The following is a 24282-nucleotide window of genomic DNA, read 5'->3' on the forward strand; positions in this document are numbered from 1 at the left end:
TACTCACAGTTCAGATTCACACAGCTCAGCAGCAACTCTTCCTTCTTTTGCAAGTCATGTTCCTTGGCTTGGAAGCTATATTTATCTCTGAACTGACAGAATTCACCTGATGACCTTAGAACAACTGTCCCAGGACTAGCACTGACTCAGAGAGAGACCTAAGCAAGAACCAGAAGCAAGTACTTTCGTTCTCTAGGGGTGTCCATGTGGGGTAGATATCCTTTGTTTCTGTCAGTCCAACACCCCTCCTGACTTTGGATAACTCTCTTCTTTATTCTATGTCATCCCCAGCAGAGCTACCAGTCTCCACATCCACCAGCATCCCCTTCCTGACCACAGGGTAGGTCATGTGACTCCAGAGTTGCCAATCGCAATGCTCTGGGCCCCTAGCAACAGTGGTTGATCCAGGCGTAGTTGTCTGTTCTAAGCGAGGCCGCTCAAAGTCTTACCTGGATTGCTAAATGGGTATTGGAAGTTAACAACCTGGAAAACATGTGAGTCTGGTGACCAGAGTCTTCCCTTGGGCTGGAGCCAATAACCAGAAGGACACTGAGCTAAGCAGTAATGAGAGGCTGCTCCTTGGCCTCACTGTTGGAACCCCTGGATCCCGCTGTACCTGAAGGTAGGTCATCTTGGGACTTGACCAGCTCGTGAAATTTCATTTTGTTTGTTCATTTATGCTTAGGTTAATTTTAAATTGGGTTTCTGTAACTTATAACGGAAAATATTGTAATGAACATAAGTGAATATAAAATGGTTATATTCAAGCTACTTTCATGAAGCAAAATGGAATCATCTCTTTAGTTATTGGTTGAACACCCGTTCAGAGCCAAGACCTATACCAAGACAGGAAATGTATACCTCGTTTGAATGTCCCACTTAGCATATGTAGAACTGAGACTTGGAGAGGTTGCTTGTTGTTGACAAAAATCACTGAGCTAATCAGCAGAGGAGTGGGTATCCTCATCTACACTCAGCTGACATTCACTTTACTCCATGCTCCATAGGGCCATCCAGTTACTGGGCATTAATTAGCGACTCTTTCATGCTTATTTAGTTAGCAGAATGCCAGGATTTCTCTGTGAAGCTAAGCCATCACTGCAGCTCCTTTTGTCCTACACAAGGCTCTGAGTTTCCCAACCAAAGTCTTGAGGGAGGCAGAGCCCAGCCTGGAAACCCAGTGGCCACCATATTGGCCAGGTGGGCTGCCCGTGCCACACCCCAGGCCACCAGAAGAGGCTTACTCTGCAATTAGCACTTGCTGGCTGAGAGCTGGAGGGGAAACAAACACCAAGATGGTGAGTTTCATCTAGGACCAGCCGCTTTCTTGGTCCACAGTGAGCTCATTCAGCCTTTCCTGAAGTGGAGAAGCAGAGGAGTTGAGACAGTTCTGATACGTGAAAAAAAAAAAATGAAGTGAGCATAACCAGGTTCATCCCTGACCCCATATGTGACTAACTCTGTCCATCCTTCCTCTTGGAAGTGGCAGGGGAATCACAGCCTAGGGAACACATTCCAAAGGCTCATTAATGAGGTTTTCCTTTGTTTGAATGTCAAATCCCATTTCCAGTTTTGAAAAATGCATGGTTTCCCCTATTTAAATTCTCATTCTGAGTTTTGAAAATGCATAAACATAGCGTGGACTTCCCAGGTGACTCAGTGATACAGACTCTGCCTGCCAGTGCAGGAGATGCAGGTTCAATCCCTGGGTTGGGATGATCCCCTGGAGGAGGAAATGGCAACTCACTCCAGTATGCTCGCCTGGGAAATCCCATGGACAGAAGAGCCTCGTAGGCTACAGTCCATGAGGTCGCAAAGAGTTGGACACGACTGAGCTACTAAATAACAACAACAAAACATTGCCCAGCACCACCATTCATTGCCTCTGTGACTCTGGGCAGGCTGCACAGTCTCTCCGAGCCTCAGTTTCCTCTTCTGAAAAATGGGTATAATGCTACCTACCCAAACTTATCACAAGAATTTAACAAGGTGATTGCCATCACTCGCCTTGGTACCTGGCAGGTGGTGAAGTCACAGTAATAGTAAATATTGGCAGGGTTTCTCCTGAGTATTCACAAGAACAAACTTTCATGTGTACCAGACACTGGCTCCTCTGCCTCATTTGGAGTTGCTGCCTATTAAATAGCCAACTTCTTCCAAATGAGGCAGGAAGTAAGTGACAGCTTTTCCCGTTTGCCATTTTCCATGACCCTAGAATCCCCGCAAATAATTGCTGGCCAAATAATTGTGTGGGAATAATATTGTCTGTCTTACAGTTGATGCAAGGACTACATGGCTCATTAGAAGGAAGTTAAGAAATGATGGCTATTGACCATTATTCAGAGTAATTAACTTGAAAACATAACAGATTTCTCTCCTCTGTATAGAAGGAACAGGAAAAGAAATATGACTTGAACACCCAAGTGCTAGCTCTAAACTAAAGTGTTTGAGGTCCATAGTGTTATGCCAATTTCACAAAAGGGGAAACTGAGCCCAGGGAAGAGTAAAGAACTTTTATCCAAGATCCCAAAGCTGAGTAAGAGGCATGGACCAGTTGCATCTGATTCCAAAGCTACATTCTTTCCCCACCACCTTGCCTCTGCTATATCCTGGTTGTGGGCAACCTACCCCATCTGAACACAGTACTCCCCAGTCAGAGGTTCTGAATACTAGCTGTCAAGGCTCCAGCTCCGACTCACATCCAGGCCCTTTCCTTGGCTGTGAAGCCGACAGCCTGTTTACAAGACACAGGTCTGGGATGGCAAAGTCTCAGTGCCTGCTTGTCTGCTTCTGCCTTCTCCTCTCATTCAGACCTTTAGTGAGTCAGTCATGGTCATATCCACGGACGGTTTGTGCTGAGTTCACTCCAGCTTAGGGAAGGTGTCTGAAGCCCTGGAGGTCACTGGGTGGAAGTGCCAAGGCAGACAGACAGATGACCTCTTGCCTCCTTGCCGGAGGGAGCTGTTTGTTGAGTAAAGAGTTCAAGAGCATCCTCTCCAAGTCCCAAACAGTCCTGAATCACCACCCCCACTTTCCAACCACAGATGTTTTCTTGCTCACAGCCAGGTTTCAAATGAGGCAGGCCCTGCCGGATGGAGCCCTAGAAGCGACTGTGAGGCTTCCCCTGCAGCGGGGGAATGTGAATCTGACAGGTTGTTTTCACCACTCTAAACCCGACATCCTGGTCCCTAGCCCAGTCCCGCCTCAGAATTCCCCCTTCTACAGCAGAGATGGCTACATGCTCCCAAAGATTCCTGCACCACCCTCCTCTCCATAGAGAGGAATTGCCGCTGGGACGTGGCTGCCCTGTCAGTGATTCCATTTCCCAGCATACCTTGCTTCTGGTGGGGGTCATGTGATCACTTCTCACCAATGAGCAGGCACTGTGTCTCCCTCCTGGAACACCACATACCTTCTTTACCCTCATCACAGACAGAAAGAAGCCACGGGAAGGAGCCTGGGTTCCTGACTCACCATGTGGAAGGTTTCTGAGACTAGGAACACCCATGGAGATGGAATGGTGATTGAGAAATAAAGCTTTATTATTTTGAAGCCACTGAAAAATTCAGATTTACTGTTAAAGCAACTAACATCACTCTCATCAGCAACCCCCAGGGTTGAGATAGCAGCATCTACTCTGGACACTTGATCTCAGTGACAAATTTCACACTTCCTTATGCACCTTCCTGCCATTTACTGCTTTTAACTCCCCTGATAGAAGCTTGCCTGTTCTATCACAAGTCCAAACCTTACCCATCAGGTACTAATGTCAATACAACCACTTCTAGAAATCCTTTCCTGAAATCTGCAACTGGGACTTCTGTCTCCCTCTCCTGAGCTCAGGCAGCAAGACTTCTTAAGGCCATGATAGCTTTGAAAACTGTTGACTCATTACTTGATTCCAGGTCTTATCTCCTCCTCCCAGTTCCTTAGAAAAAACTCCACCTGCTTCAACTATGCCTTCTCCATTTCGAGTATTGAATAGAATCATGTCTGGTACCTGGCTTCCCTGGTAGCTCAGCTGATAAGGAATCCACCTGCATTGCACAGAATTGTGGGCCCTTCCCTAGACCTACTGAATCAACCTGCATTTTTATAGGATTCCTGAGTGATGGACATGCCCATTACAGTGTGAAAAAGCACTCATGAACATCATTTCTGCCCACATTCCACTGGCAGGAACTCAATCTCAAGACCCAAACCAATTGCAAGGAAGGCTCAAAAAACTTCCCTACCCTGACGCCTAGATAGAGGAAATGGATTTTGCTATATGCTGTGTGGAATAGCATCATGTAAGAAAGAAAGGGTCCATTCCCACCTCCAGGTCAGTTAAGTCATATAGTAACTCTCTATGTTAGTCACCTGCTCTGCAATAGCCAAGGATGGATGGCGCTTCTACGCCTGGTTGAATAAGGGACAGGCTGTTTCAAGATGGCAGAATCTAGCGGAAGGGCAGAGACTGCCAACATATCTGGAGAGAGATGGAAGCCCGGTGAAAAGTCGCATTAAAAAAAACCTCTTGGCTAATGGCACTGAAAGAGCGTTTAAGTAGTGTACCCTGAATAAAAGAGTTCCCCTGTGCTCCCACCAGTGGTCATTCAACCAGTGCAAAAGGCAGCAAGCAGCCACAGCTGCGAGCTGAAACAAGCCATTGTTCATTTTCTGTGAAGTTTTGACCTGTTAGATGCGACTGTTCTCACGGTTTCCATTGGTCATTGTTTCTCATTGGTTCTCATTGTTCTTATTAGTTGAAATTTATCTTAATTATCCTATTTAATTTTTCAAGAACACAAGGATTTGAGGTCCACATACTTTCATCTTTTCTTTATGATTGGTTAATTAAGCAGCACTGAGTGGAGCATGAAAAGTGGAGGAAATGTTTAAAAATCCTTTTCATGTAAATATGTAGACCACTTGAGAAAACTCAGAGGTCCTTTGTAATATTTGTTCTTGATGGTGTTTTGCTTGGGAAATTATGGTAAGCCAGCTCTTAAGGTTTAAAGTATTTCATTAAAATTTTAAAAAGAAAACAAAATTATTTCATAGTAAGATTAGCTTCCATGTGCTAGACATGGAAAAAAATCAACCCTGAAACAATCAAAATTTCTCCATCAACACTGAGCGTATAACTTTTATAGCAGAACATCTCTTGTCCAAATATAATGCATTTTTATTTTTAAACCACAGAGAAATAAATTATCTAGAAACTCATTAGGAGAAAAGAAATCCTTGAAAAATATGTATCATGAAAAACATTTCTAGTGCTGAGTATAAATTAGCGTTTTATATTCACTCCTGTTTTTTTTTAAGTCTTTATTCAGTTTGTTACTATATTGCTTCTGTCATTTATATTTTGGTTTTTTGGCCATGAGGCACGTGGGATCCCAGCTTTCTGACCAGGGATCGAACCCTTACCCACTGCATTGGAAGGCAAATTCTTAACCGCTGGACCACCAGGGAAGTCCCTCACTTGTGTGATTTAACATTAGGAATCAATATGGTGTTACATAATTCATGAGTGAGCTTCTAGCATGAAAGAGTAATGTACATATGTATGCCATCAATTATGGGGAAATGCTTGCATTGCTAAAGGGCCATATGTCTTTTTCTCTTCCTTTTACTTTCATTTCTCTTCCTTGTGTTTTCATTCAAGGATAGACCACCTCTTTAGACAAACCATCCCTCTCATGGCTTCAATAGCTGAGTTGGTGACTCCCAAGTCTTCCTCTTGAATCCACCCTGCTCTCGAACTTTATACTTACGTGGCCAATTCATTGTTGGACACTTGTTTCCAGGTGACTTAGGCCAAGTGAAACCACCTTGGTTGTCTATCTTGTTAGTTTAACAGTTAGGTAATTGACAGTGGACTTAGGTAAATAACCTTAGTAAATAACCTAAATTAACCTTTCCTTGATGACTATCTGCAAAAGAGGAGGTAGGCAAAGAATTATCTTCTTTCCATGGTCTTTTCTGCTTCTCTGATTCTGATGAGCATCCTAAAATGAAATGTTAGTCCTGTATAATAAAAAGATAAAATCTAAAGATAAGTAAAATTTCTAAGTTAGGAAGTAGAGAGAAAGTATGGGGAAAATACTTCAAAGAATCCCCACAATACCTCTTGAAGGAGGTGTTAATAACCCAGTTTATAATAAGAAAACCAGACTCATTGAGATTAGAAAGTTCTAGCACTGGGATTCATAGTCATGTCTATTTGGCTCCAAAATCAACATTCTCCCTATGGTCCACAGTAACACACACAAATGTTCTCTCTGCATCTAAGACCCTGCATTTGCACTAGATTCTAAGAATACTTCTGGTTACATTAATGCTGACTTCACAGCGACCCTCAGTCTCCATCATCCTCCACTTCAAGCCTCCCCCAGTTACCTGGGATCTCACCTGTGCTGAGCACATGATGTGTGCAAGGCCCTGGGCCTCAGTATCAGTTCACCTTCATGGTCCTCCTACTAAGTCTGTACTGTTACTCCCTCCCATTGCCAGAGGGGGAAATTTACTCAGAGAAGTGAAATCACACCTCAAGTCACACAGCTGGATGAGGTGGATTTCAGATTTGAATCTACAGCTGTTGGGTTACAAAATGATTGCTATTACTGATTGTAGGACCATCTAAGAATGGTGACCGTATTAACAAAAAAAATCTAGTAGTTCAGTGCCCTCTTGGTGATGACTAGTGAGATCTATCTCAGGCCACTTTCCCTCTCCTGGCCACAGTCTTCACATCTGTAGAAGAGAAGCCTACTTCAGTAACCTTTGCAGTGGGGTTATCAAATGATCAAATCTGTTATTAAGTAATCAAATCAAAGGAGTCACCACAAGCGTTAAAAACAAGAAGAAAAAAAAATCAGAGCAAAGATGGACATTGTTTCTTGACAAATACACTCATGCACACACACAAGCATATATAGGTGTGTGTGTGCGTGTGTGTGTGTGTGCGTGCGCACACACACTAGGTCATGACATGAGGTCAATTTGCCATTGTCACTGTCAATCTGTTGCTATCAGGAGGTTGAAAATTACTGCTTTAAGGTACCTTTCAGACCAGCCACTTCGGACTGAGTGAGTTCTGACAATTTTCGAATGCAGACCCACCAGTTTCCTGGATACTCTGTAGACCAATAGACAAAGGAAACCCTTAGAGCCAGAGAGACATGGATTTGAATTTGAACTCTTCTACTTCTGACTTTACGCCCTTGGGCAAATCATGTCATCTCTTTGGGCTGCAGTTTCATCATCTATAGAATTCAAGCAGTAACGCCTGTCTTATAGGACAATAATGAGACTTAAAAGAAAATGCAGATACTTAGCAGAATTCATAGCACAGAGTAATGCTCAAAATATGTTAATTACAACCATTATTATTAACCTAAGTATTTTATTATGACCATTATCATTATTTTCAAATTGCATTGAAATCGTTTATTTATGCATCTCTTCCTAAACTAGACTTACAAAGAAATCCCAGGTATTCTTTGTCATTATGTTTTCAAAGCACATTTTATTCAGTGCAAACTGATTATGCGGACAGTACCTCCAAAGTTAGAACTCAAACCAGAAGGTATAAAAACCACTCCCCACACCCTCCCACAAATTTATGACAGAACTTTCATTCAGTTAAGGGCTCTTTGAAAAGACAATGTGGTCTTGAAAAGCAGTAACAGGAACAAAGCGTGAGCACAGTTAGGCGTTTTATCCTTACAGTATGAGATCACCCACGTCATTTTATTGCAATCTCACTATTTCAGGGGAAATAGTCAATATTATTTCCCTGTCCCACCACACAGACGTGGATGCTAAAGCTCAAAAAGGCAGAATGACTTACCCAGTGCCGTGGAACCAAGAATACTGACTTCAGGCCGTATGTTCTTTCCTTTGTATCAGTGACTTTTAAAAAACTTGAGTTAAATTAACATGTAATATAATATTAGTTTCAGGTGAACAACACAATGACTCAGTATTATTATACATCATGACCTGATCACAGCAATAATACCAGTTATCATCCATCACCATACAAACTTGTAACAATATGATTGACTACAGTCCCTATGTGTACTCTATATGCCTATGATTTTATACCTGGAAGCTTGTACCTCTTTATCCCCTTCACTTTTTTATCTCCCCTCCCCCTCCCCTCTAGCAATCACTGGTTTTTTCTCTGCATCTATGAGTCTGTTTCTGTTTTGTTTAGTCGGTTTGTTTTTTAGATTCCCTATGTAAGTGAAATCATGTGATGTGTGGTTTTTCCTGTCTGACATTTCACTTAGCATAAACTTCCAGGTTTATCCATGTTACCACAAATAGCAAAATATCATTCTTCTTATGGGTGAGTAATATTCCACTGTAGCTGTATCTTGTACATGTGTGTGTGCTCAGTCGCTTCAGCTGTGTGCAACTCTGCAACCCCATGGACTGTAACCTGCCAGGCTCCTCAGTCCATGGGATTCTCCAGGCAAGAATACTGGAATGGGTTGCCATACCCTTCTTCAGGGGATTTTCCTGACCCAGGGATCAAACCCACATCTCCTACATTGCAGGCGGATTCTTTAGCAACTAGGCCACCAGGGAAACCCCCTATATACCATATCTTCTTAAATACTAGGATGTGTGCAAGAATAACCAAGGGCCCATTCGAAAACATATTACCAGCCTCACTCCCAGAGATTTTTAGTTCCTTCATTGTGGACAAGTAGGATTTGGCTTCTAACAAGCACCTGCAGATGGCTCTGATCCAGGTAGTCAGAGATGCACTGGGTCTCCTAAAAATGCCCACTCACAAGCAGGGGACTTCTTTCTGTAGCCTGGAAACCTGTTAGTATATTTTCCAAAGGCTGCTCTCAGTTGGATGGGCACGTAGGGAACTGGAATCAAGAAAACTCGGCTTTTATTTTACTAGTGGTTTTCATCCTTGACCAAGCCTTAGGCCCTGGTGCTGACAGTGGTAAGGGGGGCATCTTCAGAGTGTCTGTCTTTTCTAATCCACTCTTCATGACCCAAGAGTCGGACCAACCTGTAACTACACTACACCATGGGGACTGGTAGGTTCCAGCATTCTGAAGGGCTTTGGGCGGGTGAGGATCCACCTTCTGAGAAGCCATCTTCAACTGCGTTAGCTGGAGTTGGTCCCTCCAACCTTGGCTCCTGCATCCTTTGTGTCCAGAGTAGTGTTATTGTTACTTACAAGCCTGTCACCCAGAAAGAGAGGCTCAGGGGAGGGTGGGCAAGGGAATCACTTTTTCTTCATGTTTCTATCCCAGTACCCAGTCCCAGGCACTCAGCAGATACTTACGGAATGTGTGAACCAACAAACAAATGCATGAATGGAGAACAAACAGAATCATGACTTACTCTTATTACAATGTTTAATGAAACTTTCCTAGATGCTTTTGTCTTTTTCTAGTCATTAGGTTTGACAATCTCTAGAATTCAAAGGAGAAGATCTTTTTTTTTTTTTTGACCATGATAAAACCTTTTATTTTTCTTGGAATACTTTAAAAACATAAAAAGGAACACTTCTCATGAAGCTATAAAAATGGTGCACAATGAACTCTGTGGTTTGTGAGACATGAAACACCATAAACTGTTTTGAAAAGATAATTTTACTGGAAACAATATATTTGGAAACTAATTAGCCATCTCAATTGCCAAACCTTGGCCTGCTAATCCCCTCGAGAAATATGGGGCATGAGGCTTTGTGGTGCAGCCAACATTTCACAGAATGATTTTCCCAGGACAAATCTTGTGCATAGAGCATCCAGACCAATGTTCTAACGGCATTCTCTCAATTGCCCTCTGACAGAGGGTACCATTCCCATTTCACAGCTGTAGTAACTGAGAGTCAGAAATCACATGGCTAATAAAAGGTGATGTGTGTGTGTGTGTGTGTGTGTGCCCAGTTGTGTCTGACTCTTTGCCACCCGCTGGACCACAGCTAGCCAGGCTCCTCTGTCCATGGGATTTTTCAGGCAAGAAAACTGGAGTGATTGCCATTTCCACCTCCAGGGGACCTCCCGGACCCAGGGATCGAACATGCTTCTCCTTCATTTTCTGCATTGGCAGGAGGAGTCTTTTACCACTGAGTCACGTAGGAAGCCCCTAAATAAGAGGTGGAGCTGGATTCAAACCTAGGTACTTTTGAATCTCTGTAGACTTCATGTAACTCTCAGGCTACAAGCACTTCTAATGAACTCTTGTTCAGTTGCTAACTTACATCTAACTCTCTGCAGCCCCACAGACTGCAGCAGCCAGGCTTCCCTGCCCTTCATTACCTCCTGGAGTTGCTCAAACTCATATCCATTGAGTCAGTGGTACCATCTAACCATCTCATCTTCCGTCGCTCTTCTCCTCCTGCCCTCAGTCTTTAACACAAATCAGTGAAAATCCAGGCCAAAAAAAAAAAAAAGCTTTCCCTTCTCAAAGAACCCCCTTGACCCCTTTCTCAGTCTCCCGTGCCACATGCTATGAGCTGTATAAAACATGCAAAATTGTCTGACAGCTGTTGCTCCATTACCCTGAAGCTCTCAAGTCACGTGGACCCTCAAAAAAATCAGGCTGCAATGAAAAGACATAATACAATTTAAAAATAAATACTCATAAAATAAAGTTTGGAATAAATTGAAAATAAGATACAGGACCCATAACCTAAAGACTGTAAAGTAGTTGATATTCTCTTGGAGAAATATATGGAATCATAGCACGTGGCATACAATACTACGTCTTTTTGCTTTTCCATTTAACATTTTTTGAGGTGCAATTGATGTATGATATAAGTTTCAGGTGTACCACATATCGATTCACAATTTTCAAAGGTTATATTTCATTTAGAATTATGATGAAATATTGGCTACGTTCTCTGTGTTGTACTATGTATTCTTGTATCTCATTTATTTTATACATAGTGACTTGTACCTCTTGATCCCCTACCCCTATCTTGCCCCTACCCACTTTTCAACTCACATTTATGCAGACACATTCTGCCATGCCTTGAAGTAGTCTTTGTGGCTTTTACTGGATGCATAATATTCTACCGAGGAAATATCCACTAATTCAGTTTGGTTCAGTCACTCAGTCATGTCTGAATCTCTGCAACCCCATGGACTGCAGCACGCCAGTCTTCCTTGTCCTTCACCAACTCCTGGAGTTCACTCAAACTCACGTCCATTGAGTCGGTGATGCCATCCAGCCATCTCATCCTCTGTCGTCCCCTTCTCTTCCTGCCTTCAATGTTTCCCAGCGTCAGGATCTTTTCCAATGAGTCAGCTCTTCGTTACACGCTTAGGTTATATTTAGTTGTTCATTACTCTATGCAATTCTATAATAAACAGCTTTGTAACCAAAGCCTTTTAGAAAACCTTTTTTTTTTTTTGACATTAGGATGCATCCCCAGAAATGCAATTATAAGTCTCTCAGGTTTGAACGTCACTCCAGTTGCTGAGCTCTTTCTGAAAGCTTGTGCTATTCTGCATCTCATCACCAGTCCAGTTCCTTTAGCTGGACCAGGGAGACCTTCCTTGGAGCCCCACACTCAGAAGGGCTCTCCATTGGCTTAAATGCTCAGTTAGCACCATTCTGAAATCAGGAATAATTTATCTTTGATTATGGATTTATGAGTAAAGTCTGATGGATCATGGGAAGAGTTAGGTGAGCAGAAGAGATGTGGGTCATGCGTGTCCACCATTCCCATGTTATGTCAGCCATGCCTCATGAGCAGAAAATTCTGGGGAATCTGTGGTGTGTGGGAGTTCAGAGGGCTGAGAGGAAACACATGTTAAAGAAGCTGGGGGGACCGGGGCGCTGACCTTGCTAAGAGGCCGTGCCTTTTGCTACAATCAGAACTTGCTTCACATGAGCCCCGTCACAGATTTTTGTGCCTGCGCGAGCTCAGTCACATCCGACACTTGCGATCCTATGGACTGCAGCCCGCCAGGCAAGAGTACTGGAGGGGGTTGCCATTTCCTATTCCAGGGAATCTTCCCCATCCAGGGAGCAAAACTGCATCTCTTACATCTCCTGTGTTGGCAGGCAGATTCTTGACCACTGTGCTATCTGGAAAGGTGAAGTCACAGGTTTTAACCAGCAACGTGGTTCCATCTCCTTGCAGTCCATCCTTACTCACTAGCGGGCCAAAGGTCAAGAACGTTGTTAGAATGTGCACTTAACAAGAAGTGGGTTAGAAACAGCTGAGTTAGTTTGCTGCAGACTTTACACCATTCTGGTAACAGTGAAAATCATCTGCATGCATGCATCGATGCAAACTACAAAATATGAATTTCAAATGTAGCACAAATACAGAATGTAATTTTGGTGATTCCACATATGAGTCTGCCTCCTCTTTTAAAATGAACTCAGTCACTTTGAGAGAATCAGAGAAGGACTGTACCAAGAGCCACCTTCCTCTTCCTCCTCCCAACCCTGCTCTATCTACCTTCTGGCTCAACTGTCAGCTGATGGTTGTTCCCACAAACTAATCCAAGACCGAGTGACTGGCCATCACTTCTCCAGATGGTGATTGGTTAATAGCACTGTTGGTTTGGGGACTAGTGTTTGGTAAAAGGCAAATGGGCTACTGTTTCTTTATTGCCCCGTTCTCTCTAAGGCTTAGGTTTTATATTTACCTACCCGCTGGTAAGTTTTTACAGCCTCATTCTGCCGAATATTGCTCTCCTTTAGGTTAAGGCTTCATTTCTGAAATATAGCACTTGAACTTTGGATAGCTGTAAATTCACTCTTGCTCTTATGAATTGACTCTTCTTTGTAAAATTACCAAGTTTTCCTCCTAAGGACATTATTACAGCAAACTCATTTTATGTTTTATAGCCCGTGTGCAAAATCCCCTCGGCTGATAACCCATAGCCTGGAGAAGAACACTCCTACCTCTAAGGCCTTTGTTCTCAGATGTCACTGCTCATTAGGAGGAGCGGAGGAGCCTCACAGAGTGGGAGAGCCTGGATCTCACCTACACGATTCTGATTCAGTGGATCTGGGGTGCCCTGAGGGTTTTGTTTTGTTTCTATTTTTTGGCCACGAACCGCAGCATGCGATTTTAGTTCACCGACCAGGTACTGAAAACACACCCCCCGGCAGTGGAAGCATGGAGTCTTAACCACTGGACTGCAGGGAAATCCCACAGGCTCTGAGAGCTTTAAAGGCTTTCCAGACGATTCTCTATGCAGCCCCAGTTTGGGAGGTGCTTAAGGCCACCGCTCTAAAATCTCATTTCTTCAATTTCTGAGGAGGAAATCCATCCAGCTGGCTCAGTCAGACCACCAGCCTCCACACTGGTAGGATTGAACAAATAATTACCTTGCTCCTGCTGCCTGACTGGCCTAATACTAGGCCCTATGGCAGCAGTGAATAAACTAAGCTCCCAGCCTGGAGGAGCTTTGCAGATGGAGGGCAGGTGAGAAGGTCAGCAACTAGGATGAGAGGAGTGTGTCAGTGGAGTATTTAGAACAGTTGCAGCCAGGAGCCCAGAGGACATAGGACACTTGTGTAGCCTCTGGCCAGGGACTGGCAGAGCGCTGTGCCAATGGCAGGGGGCTTTGCAGGTGGCGCTCGTGGTAAAGAACCCTCCCGCCAATGCAGGAGATGCAAGAGACCCAGATCCCTGGGTCAGGAAGATTCCCTGGAGAAGGAAATGGCAACCCACTCCAGTATTCCTGCCGGGAGAATCCCACAGAGGGAGTCTGGTGGGCTATAGTCCATGGGGTCACAAAGAATTGGACATGACTGAAGTGACTTAGCATTCACACATGTGCCAATGGTGTATCAAGCAGAAAAACAAAAAAGCCTATAAAACAGTGAGCTCTACAGCAAGAACGCTGTCTTGTTTGACTTTGTGTCCCAGAGGACCCACACAGTGCTGGCCACAGTAACACAATGCTGGTCATCAACAAATGTTTCAAGAATAAACAGACAGCCCTATTTGTAGCATAAGATGCTTGAAGGACTGAAACCAAAAAGGTTTAAAGCTATGTCTGAGCCAAATTGTGCAACCCTGGAAAGTTCTTGAGCTGGGCAGTTCCATCATCTGAGCTGTTCGTTGGAAAACAAATCTGGGAGTAGACATAGGCGATGCTTTGTTTGGAGACTAACCCTGGAGATGGTTTAGGAAGCAAGAGTTCAGAAATTGGGGGGGAGGTGCTAATGGGGTCCTGAACTATGCCAGAGAAAGTGGGGATAAAGTGGAAAGTCAGGCTAGGAGATGGTGCACTAAAGTGTTTAGGAAAGAAGCTTTATTTTAGGATATCTCACCCGGAGCCTCTCCTACCTAGACAGCCCAGAGAACCTCAGAAGCTACCATGGCCTCCTAATCTGACTCTTTAGACAGGATGGACACAGGCAGGAACATCTGCTCCCTAGTCCTTCCCCAATCAGTCCCCTCTGCGTTCCCAGAGTCCACCTGTAGTAGTCACAACACATGCCACGTACTGACTACCTGCCACGCGCCAGGCTGGGGAAGCAGACACTTTTGAGATGTCTGCTCAGCTTTGACAGTGAATCCGAAGCCCCAGCTGAAAGAGTGAGGGATAGGAGAGAGGCACTAAAGCTGAATCCTACCTCTTACTGGTTACTTGGGCAAGTTACTTAGCCTTGCAGGGCCTTTCCTGCCTATGTGAATGAAAACTGCTCAGTTGTGTCCAACTTTTTGTGACCTCACGGACTGTAGCCCGCTAGGCTTCTCTGTTCATGGAATCCTCCAGGCAAGAATGCTGGAGCGGGTAGCCATTCCCAAACTTCACCACCCGAAAGAAGGAATAGTAGTGTCTGCCTCCTAGGGCTGTAGGCAGAGCTAACTGAGGAGACGCACGGGAAGCCTGTAACAACACTGCTCCGAAGACAGTGCCGTATTTAGTGTCCGCACTTTGCCCTTCATTTCACCCCTCACAGGTTGCCAGTGTGCACACCTACTGCCCAGGTGGAAAGAGGACTGAACAAAGTCATCTGTAGGCTTCAGCTCAGGGGGTCAGAGCAGGAAGAGGGCTGAAGAGGTTGTGCTATCCCAGTCTTCAGGAGATGCAGTCCAACCTCCTGTTTTATGGACTGGGACATCAGGCCCGGAGAAGGGCTGCCAATTGCTCAGACCCGCCAGCACCTTGGGGTGCTCGTGGAGACTCCATTAACCAGAAGGGAGGAGAGGCAAGGTTGCCCAGGGTGTGGCGTGTCCAGCCCTGCTCCCCGCCCCACCCAGCCCCCTAAGCCCCGAGAAAGGCTTCTGGAAGAACCCTCCAGCTTGAGGGGCAAGGTGCCAAAGCCTCCCTAGAAAACTCTCTTTCCAGGAGATCTGTGCTACAACTGACTCAACAGGTCTGACCACCTCCTGCGGGCACTCAGAACTAGAGGCTTTATCCTAATCAACCTCAAATCTTCCTCCCCACACAAATTAATAACCTTCACTAATAACAAGACAGAAGTTCCATCCATTTTTTAATAAAAATGCACCTTTGTAACAGCTACTCAGTCGTTGAGGGTCACAATACACCAAATAGGGAGAGAATGAGGAGGGATCAGACTGAGCAATGACTCTTTCCGCAGCAAGTAGATTAACCGAAAAGTCCCTGTCTTTGTCCAAATTGACAAGGATGGTTCATTTTGTGTGTTAACTTGTCTGGGCCATGGGGTGCCCACATATTTGGTTAAACATTATTCGGGGTGTATGAGGGTGTTTCTGGATGAGATTAGCACTTGAATCAGTAGACTGAGTAAAGCAGATTGCCCTCCCTGAGGTGGATGGGCCTCATCTAAATCCTTTGAAAGCCTGAATAGAACAGAAAGCTGAGTAAGGAAGAATTCACTCTCTCTGCCTGTCTTCAAGCTGGGAAATCAGTCTCCTCCTGCCTCTGGACTCAGGGTCAAGCTGGAATTTGCACCATGGGCTGTCCCGGTTCCCAAGGCTTCAGATTCAGACAGGAACTTACACCATCAGCTCTGGGTCTCCAGTTTACCCGCTGCAGCTCTTGGGACTTAACCTCCATACATAACTGCATCAGCCAATTCTTTACACACACATACATATATGTGTGTACACACACATGTATATGTACACACATGTATATATACACAAACATGCATATATGTATATATGTATGCATACACATATATATATTCTACTGGATCTGTTTCCCTGGGGAACCCAGAGCACTACAGTATCATGAAGGACTTTGCATGCACATTCATGTTTAATTCTCACAACAATCTTCAGCAGAGGGAAAGGCAGAGCACTATAGTGGTTTTCGTCTGCTTGGGCTACCACAACAAAATGCCATAGACAAGGTGATCTTGTCAGTAGAAGGTTATTCTTCACAGTTCTGTACAACAGGAAATTCAAGACTGACCTGCAGGCTGGTTTAGTTCACTGTTGGAGCACTCTTCATGGCTTCGTGCCTTCTTGTCATGTCCTCACACAGGGAGAAAGAGCTGCCGGGGGCTCTCTGGTGTCCTTCTCATAGGGCATGAATCCCATCATGAGTGCCCCACCTTTGTGATTCTGTCCAACCCTAACACCTCTCAGAAGCCCCATCTCTAAAAAGCATCACATCGATGATCAGACTTCCATGTATGAATTTTGGAGGACACATGCATTCAGTTGATAACAGTTGTCCCCTCATCTCACAAATGAGAACACAGGCTGGGAAAAGGGACGTAACTTGGCAAGTCACCAAGCATATAAAGTACAAGAGTCGGAACTCGATGCAACGTTTCTCCTGCAGCTGCCATTCTGGCCTCTACAACCATGGTTTTTTTGTGAGCTGTTTAACGTACAGCAAGGACTTCACCTTCAGAAATAGCCAGTAAAGATAGGAAAAGTTAAGTTGCGCTCTCTTGCTAGTTATCTGGGACTACTAATTAAAATGACAAGCCAGACTTCATCTTTCACTCATCAGATGAAAATCAGTAAAAAGCAAAAGGCTAATATCTAGTGTCAGTGAGGGAGGCGGAATGGCATGCTCTTAAAAACTGCTTGCAGGAATGCACATCAGTGGACTCTTTTGAGGGCAATTTGGCAGAATCCATAACAATTTTAAACATTCATTCTCTTTAATCAAGCAATTTGAGTTCTTGATACCTACCTCAGGGAAATACTTTCACATGGATACAAAGAGGTGTACACTGCTTTTTCAGGAACAATGAAATGTTGGTAGCACCATCTTACCTGTTGGTAGGAAATGGCTAAAAGACCCGGGGAGTATCAAGCCTTTGGCATCTGTGAAACCAACCAAAAGAATGTGGTTGATTTGTATATTCTGACAGAGGTTGGTTTATTCAGTAAAAAAAAAAAAAAAAGTAAACGGTGGGGTATGTATAGCTGAATTCTATTTATGAGATTAAAAGAAAAAGAGACCATAATGTCTACATTATATGTCTGCTGCTGCTGCTAAGTCACTTCAGTCGTGTCAGACTCTGTGCGACCCCACAGACGGCAGCCTACCAGGCTCCCCCGTCCCTGGGATTCTCCAGGCAAGAACACTGGAGTGGGTTACCATTTCCTTCTCCAGTGCACGAAAGTGAAAAGTGAAAGTGAAGTCGTTCAGTCGTGTCCGACCCTCAGCGACCCCATGGACTGCAGTCTACCAGGCTCCTCCGTCCATGGGATTTTCCAGGCAAGAGTACTGGAGTGGGGTGCTGTTGCCTTCTCCACATTATATGTCTATAAGTGTATAATTTCATTAAAAACATCAAGGACACATATACATGAGGGAAATGGGAGCAAAAACGCTCTTTTGTCCTGAAAATGTATTGATTGAGATTTCACAGACTACATTCATGTTACTGTTTTTATAATTACGGTAAAGAAATATACGCATAAAAGCATGGGAAAGAGGTGCTTTCCTTCACAGTGTTTCCTTCTTCAAAGAATGATGTCTCCAGGCTGACAAGATAGGGTGATTGCCTCAATATTCTAAACAAGAAAGCGGGGCATCTGAGGGGAGAGGAATCCGAGTAACAAGATAGGTTAGTGACAAAGCCAGGACTAGGATCTAAGTCACTGGGCTTCCCTGGTAGCTCAGATAGTGAAGAATCTGCCTGCAAGGCAGGAGACCCAGGATCCATTCCTGGGTTGGGAAGATCCCCTGGAGAAGGGACTGGCAAACTACTCCAGTATTCTTGCCTGGAGAATTCCATGGAGAGAGGAGCCTGGTGGGCTACAGTCCATTGGGTCGCAAAAAGTCAGACACAACTGAGCAACTAGCATTTTCGCTTTCCCACTCCACTTCCAGTGCTCCGTGGGTTGCATCCTTTGCTTCACTCATTTTCCAAAGTCTTCACACCACCTTGCCCCTGATGAGAGGAAGCTATCAACCCATCCTTTCAAGAGAACCTCCAACTCTTAAAGAACAATAAGGCTTCAGGATTTTCCTTCTCCCTCTTTGTTTTTAAAGCACTGCTGGGACTGAGGGCAGCGTCCTCAAATCTCTGCTTGAAACCGGCAGGTTCAGTGTTGAGAAGGACTTGTCTGATGTTCCGTCCGATTTCCATTCAAGTAAATCTCGTTTTGCTGATGTCTGTGAAGTCTGACTTTATAGCAGAGAGCTCTCCTAGAACTCTGTCTTTAATAAAAGGGGAAAGAAGTGGAACTACTAATTTAGTTTCTTTAAAAGGCATGTATTTTCATGCACATTAAGTCCATCTGTTGGTGAAATGGATGCCTTTGCACAGTGTATAATTTGATAAAACCCAAAAGAACTCAGAGCTCCCAGCTTGAAGCAGAAATAGAGAAAGTGGCTGGGAACCTGACTCAAGTGGAGAAATCCAAACACTATTTTTAGAACTAAAACCTGATTTAAAAAAAAAAAATACCCGTCAGGGAGACGGATTAGTGTTCTCCGCATAAGTGTCTCTCAGCACATTTGAACTGCTTGAGGGACCAAGATCAAAGCGCCCGGTGTCCCTGCAGCTCATTTACTGGCAAGGTCTTATTTGAAGCACCATGCAATGTCTGAGCCCCTCACTTCCTGCCTTCACAACGCCCAGCAGCTCCCCACTAGCTACAAAGAGCTTACAAGATAGCAGCCACACTTCATTTTGCTAGTGCAAAGAATTCTAAAATTTGAAATGTTGGCATTTCACATTAATAATCAGAAATTTCGCAGGAAAAAAAAAATCAGAAGATCTGGCCACATGGGGTCCACAGTCCCACAGAGCTTTAACGGGTTGAGGCTGAGTAGTGGAGTCACACCCTTAGACAGTGTTCACTTCCTTCCACAATCCCCACCTGTAAATGTCTGACCTCTAGGGACATTTGAGGTTGCAGTACCTGGTCTTGGAAATTATTATCTAAACTTCTCAGAAGGGCATTGAAGACCCTTCACTACTGGCTTGGCTTCTGGCCAGCTCCTCCATCTTCATCCTCTCCCAGTCCCTTACCCATTTATTTAGTCAGGAAGACTTCACTGAAAGAGGCTGTGTACTAGGCTGTGTGCTGGGTGTGTATGGAGTTGAGCGAAATGCATTTATCAGTCAAGGTCCCAGGAGGTACACACAAACCAGCAAAGCTCAAGCAGTACTGGCTGAAGGGGAGAGGAACTTCAAGGAGAGTGTAGCATTCTGAGCTCAGAAGTTCTGGGACTGATAGTACCTCTAGGCCTGGAGGAAGGAGTTGCTTACTGCAGAGAAGCTACGACCTACAGCTACAGCCAGCCCAAGATAGCCCTGCAGAGCAAGAGTTCGGGGAAAGATCCCCTGCACTCTCTCTCCTCCCTACCTCCAGTCTTCTCTGGGAACTCGCGCCTTGGCCAGAGCCAGAAGCAAAGGGCAAGGAAGCTTCTTGATGCTGTCCACAAAGGTCAGCTTCCCTGGATGGAGAACAGGGCAGGAAAAGGGCAGAGTGGATCAGAGGTGCAAAGAGATGATACTGAGCCAGCCTGTTCTGTCCTTCCGGAAACTCAGTCTAGTGAGAACAAAGACAAGACCCAGGACTTCCCTGGTGGTCCAGTGGTTGGGACTCTGAGCTCCCAATGCAGGGGGTCTAGGGTTCAATCCCTGGTTGGCAAACTGGACCCCAGATGCCACAGTAAGATCCCGCATGTGGGATCCATGTGCTTCAACTAAGACTCAGTTCAGTTCAGTCGCTCAGTTGTGTCCGACTCTTTGCGACCCCATGGGCTGCAGCATGCCAGGCCTCCCTGTCCATCGCCAACTCTCAGAATTTAGTCAAACTCATGTCCATTGAGTTGGTGATGCCATCCAACCATTTTATCCTCTGTTGTCCCCTTCTCCTCCCGCCTTCAATCTTTCCCAGCAGCCGGGTCTTTTCCAATGAGTCAGCTCTTCACATCAGGTGACCAAAGTATTGAAGCTTCAGTTTCAGCATCAGTCCTTCCAATGAATATTCAGTACTGGTTTCCTTTAGGATGGACTGGTTGGATCCCCTTGCAGTCCAAGGGACTCTCAAGAGTCTCCTCCAACACCACAGTTCAAAAGCATCAATTCTTCGGTGCTCAGCTTTCTTTATAGTTCCAACTCTCACATCCATACATGGCTACTGGAAAAACCATAGCTTTGACTAGATGGACCTATGTCTGCAAAATAATGTCTCTGCTTTTTAGTATACTGTCTAGGTTGGTCATAGTTTTTCTTCCAAGGAGCAAGCGTCTTTTAATTTCAAGACTTGGTACAGTCAAATAAATTTTTAAAAAAGAAAGAAAGATGAGACCAACAAACAATGCCAGTGAAATAGGAGCAGAACTTTGTTAATGAGTATCATGGTGGCCTATAGGAGCTTAGAGGGGCTAACTACCCTTCCCCCTTGCCCACAAAAACAAACAAACAAAAAAACAGAACAAAACCAAAAAAACACAGAGATAGAAAGCACTGAAGAACAAGGACATAGATAGAGGTGAGGAGGGAGAGAGATGGTGTGTTCAGAGGGAGGGAGATTTCGTCAATTAGATGTCACGGGCACTGCATACTCAATCCGTGGGTTACCCAATGTTCCCCAAGTGTCTCTGGCTCCTTTACACCTACATGCCTGTGCATGGACCCTTCCTCAGATGGGAGAGCTCCTCTTCATCCTTTTGGGGAAGTTGTCGCATCCTCTCTAATCAATTCCACTTCTGGGTGTACCCAATAGAAAGGTAAACATACATACACCAAAAGGTACATTAGAATGCTCACAACAACATTGTACATTGGGCCAAAGGTTCACTGGGATTCCCCAGTGGCTCAGCAGTAAAGAATCCGCCTGCAATGTAGGAGACACATGAGACTCAGGTTCAATCCCTAAACTGGGAAGATTCCCTTGAGGAGGGTATGGCAACCCACTCCAGCGGAGTTGCTGGAAAAATCCCATGGACCGAGGAGCCTGGCCGGCCATGGTCCTTGAAGTCGCAAAGAGTCAGACACGACTGAAGAGACTGAGCTCACATGCATGCAAAGTTCCATCAACAGAGACTGGCTCATTAAGCTATGATATATCCATAGAATAGAACACTATACAGTAACGAGACTGCATGGTTTATAATCATGGGTAGAAATATGAGACAATACACAAACATGATATTGAGTTAAAGAAACCAGACAAAAAATAGTACATCTTTTATCAATAAGATTCCACTGATTAAAAAGTTCAAAAACAGGCAAAAATCAATCTGTGGTGTAAGAATTCAGGATAGTAGCTTCCCCTTAGTGAGGTGGTAGATGCTGCAGGGTAGCACAAGAAGGAGGGCTCCGTGTTGTTACTGATGTTTCATGAGCTGAGTGCTGGTCACATGGGTTCATGAGAATTCATTCAACTGTACACGTATGTGTGCTTTTTGTCACATTATATTTTAAGTCTCCTTCACTGGGAAATCATCCCAAGTTATTGAATAATAGAAGCTTCATGTCCAAAGAACTCAGAAAACTCTTCTGTAAAACTCACCCAAGACCTCTGAAAACCACCAAGCAAAGACAAGTAACACAAAAAGTTTTTTTTACCATATACCAAAAAAAGTCAATTTAATCAGGGTAATGGCTGTATAAATGCAAAAATCTTACAACAAAATGCAAATGCAGTATTATATATGTGTAGTCAGTTTCCATGCAAGTATGGCTGCTACAGTTTTATAGGCATCAGAGATCAATGGGTCCTCTAGCTTTTTCTGAACTCCTGTGCCAACCCTGGACAGCCTCTGCTCGTAAAAAGGCTGTAACTCTAGGCTGAGGGGCCCCTGACTTTCTCATCAAGGAGGAGGCCTGTCACTAATATTCCTCCCATGAGCCCTACATAATGATAGAGGATGAAATTTTTTTAAAGATGTTTACTCTGTCACAACCCATTTGTTTCAATCAAGACATTTATATAGACCTGTCAACCTGACCTTGTGACCAGCATCAGAGAACCAAGGTGCCTGCAATGTTGCTGTTGTTGGTGTTCAGTCACAAGTCGTGTCTGACTCTTTTCGACCCCATGAACCGCAGCACGCCAGGCTTCCTCGTCCTTCATTTTCTCCCAAAGTTTGCTCAAACTCATGTCCACTGAGACAGTGATGCCATCCAACCATCTCATCCTTTGTCTTCCCCTTCTCCTCCTGCCCTCAGTCTTTCCCAGCATCAGGGTCTTTTTCAATGAGTTGGCTCTTTGCATCAGGTGGCTTCAGCTTTAGCATCAGTCCTTCCAATGAATATTCAGAGTTGTTTTCCTTTAGGAGTCACTGGTTTGAACTCCTTGCTGTCCCAGGAACTCGCAAGAGTCTTCTCCAGCACCACAATTCAAAAGCATCAATTCTTAGCTGCTCAGTCAAAGCTATGGTTTTTCCAGTAGTCGTGTAAGGATGTGAGAGCTGGACCATAAAGAAGACTGAGCTCCAAAGAATTGATACCTCCAGTGGGATGTGTAATTCCAGCTCAAAGCAGATTAATATGATAGTTTAGTTTATCCAGGAATATCCATTGCAGGGGCTCAATGTAGGGTTTCTGTGGTTAATTTTGTGTTGTAGGCATTCACTCAGAGCCCTTATTTCTTTTTCTCACATCTCTCAAGATGGCACCCCTAAGTCGACACCACCATATTAGTTCCCCAGGCTACAGACCAAAGCGACTTTGGGTTTTGTCTACTCAAAGATATTTCTTGGTACTACTTCCTGACTTCTTTTCAATAATCAGCTGAAAATGATATGGTCTTTGTGGTGCTGCATAAGCCAAGTGAAATGAAAGATGATTATTTTAATAACATCAATGTGATGTTAGTCACTCAGTCATGCCGACTCTTTGCCACCTCATGGACCGTAGCCCACCAGACTCCTCTGTCCATGGAATTCTCCAGGCAAGAATACTGGAGTGGGTTGCCATTCCCTTCTCCAGGGGATATTCCCACGGGTCTCCTGCACTGCCGGCAGATTCTTTACCCTCTGAGTCGCCAGGGAAAACACGAATCCTGGCTGCCCTTTACCAGCATCTCGTGTGTGCCCCCACTGTCCTGGCACCTTACATGTGTTCCTGAGGGCTGTGAAGTCAGATAGCAGGAGTTCAAATTCCACCTCTGATCCTCACTGGCTCAATGACCTTAAGTGAGCTTGTTCTTGGACTCTGGGTCCCCATTTTCTTATCTGTAGGATGGGCTTTCTACCATAGTTAGGCCACTGAGTTATTAGAATGATCGAATGCATCTCATCCATGAGAACACATGGCCTAGCGCTTGGCACAGAAGGATTGCTCAGAGAAGAAATTCTGCTTTCTTCACCACAGCCCTTTCAAGAAAGCATCATTATCCCCAAAGGAAAAACTGTGGTTCAGAGACTTGCCCAAGATCACACAGCAATTGAATGGCAGATGCAGGATTTTTTTTTTTTTTTTGGCTGTACTGGATCTTCATTTCTGCATGTGGAATTTCTGTAATTACGATGCACAGGCTTCTTTTTTTGTAACATGTGGGTTTCTCTAGCAGCAGCAGCAGCACATGGTCTTAGTTGCTTCACAGCATATGGGATCTTAGTTCCCAGACCAGGGATCGAACCCACATCCCCTGCCTTGGAAGGTGGATTCTTTATACCACACCAGGGAAGTCCCATATCCAGGATCTTTAACTCTTGCCCTTGACATCGAAGTCTGATCTCTTTCCACTAGTAAACCTCAGCTGAATGCCTCAGTAGTTGCTTCCAATCCCTCGTAAACACAGAGTATTTTTGAGATAAAGGATATGTTGAATATTTTACTTGATTATTTTAAACAGCAAAACTAGGTAAGACTTTTGCCTTTGTCAAAAAAAAACATTTTTCCAATTTCATTGTTTACGGATTCAGGATTTTGATTATTTTAGTTGGTAAGTTCTGTCCAACTCTTTTGCGA

At 44.4% G+C, this 24282-nt stretch overlaps 1 long non-coding RNA gene across 3 annotated transcripts in view; it reads left to right on the top strand.

Annotated features, from left to right (window-relative positions):
- The first annotated feature begins 7 nt into the window (after window positions 1–7).
- The window catches only part of LOC138988865 (uncharacterized), a 69536-nt gene continuing 45261 nt past the window's right edge, over window positions 8–24282 (top strand). For all 3 annotated transcript variants that reach the window (XR_011465046.1, XR_011465048.1, XR_011465047.1), the window contains exon 1: window positions 8–622. This is a non-coding gene — a long non-coding RNA (uncharacterized lncRNA). The remainder of the gene's footprint in view (window positions 623–24282) is intronic.

This window comes from Bos mutus, chromosome 8 (assembly GCF_027580195.1).
Source record: "Bos mutus isolate GX-2022 chromosome 8, NWIPB_WYAK_1.1, whole genome shotgun sequence".
Classification (NCBI taxonomy): domain Eukaryota; kingdom Metazoa; phylum Chordata; class Mammalia; order Artiodactyla; family Bovidae; genus Bos; species Bos mutus.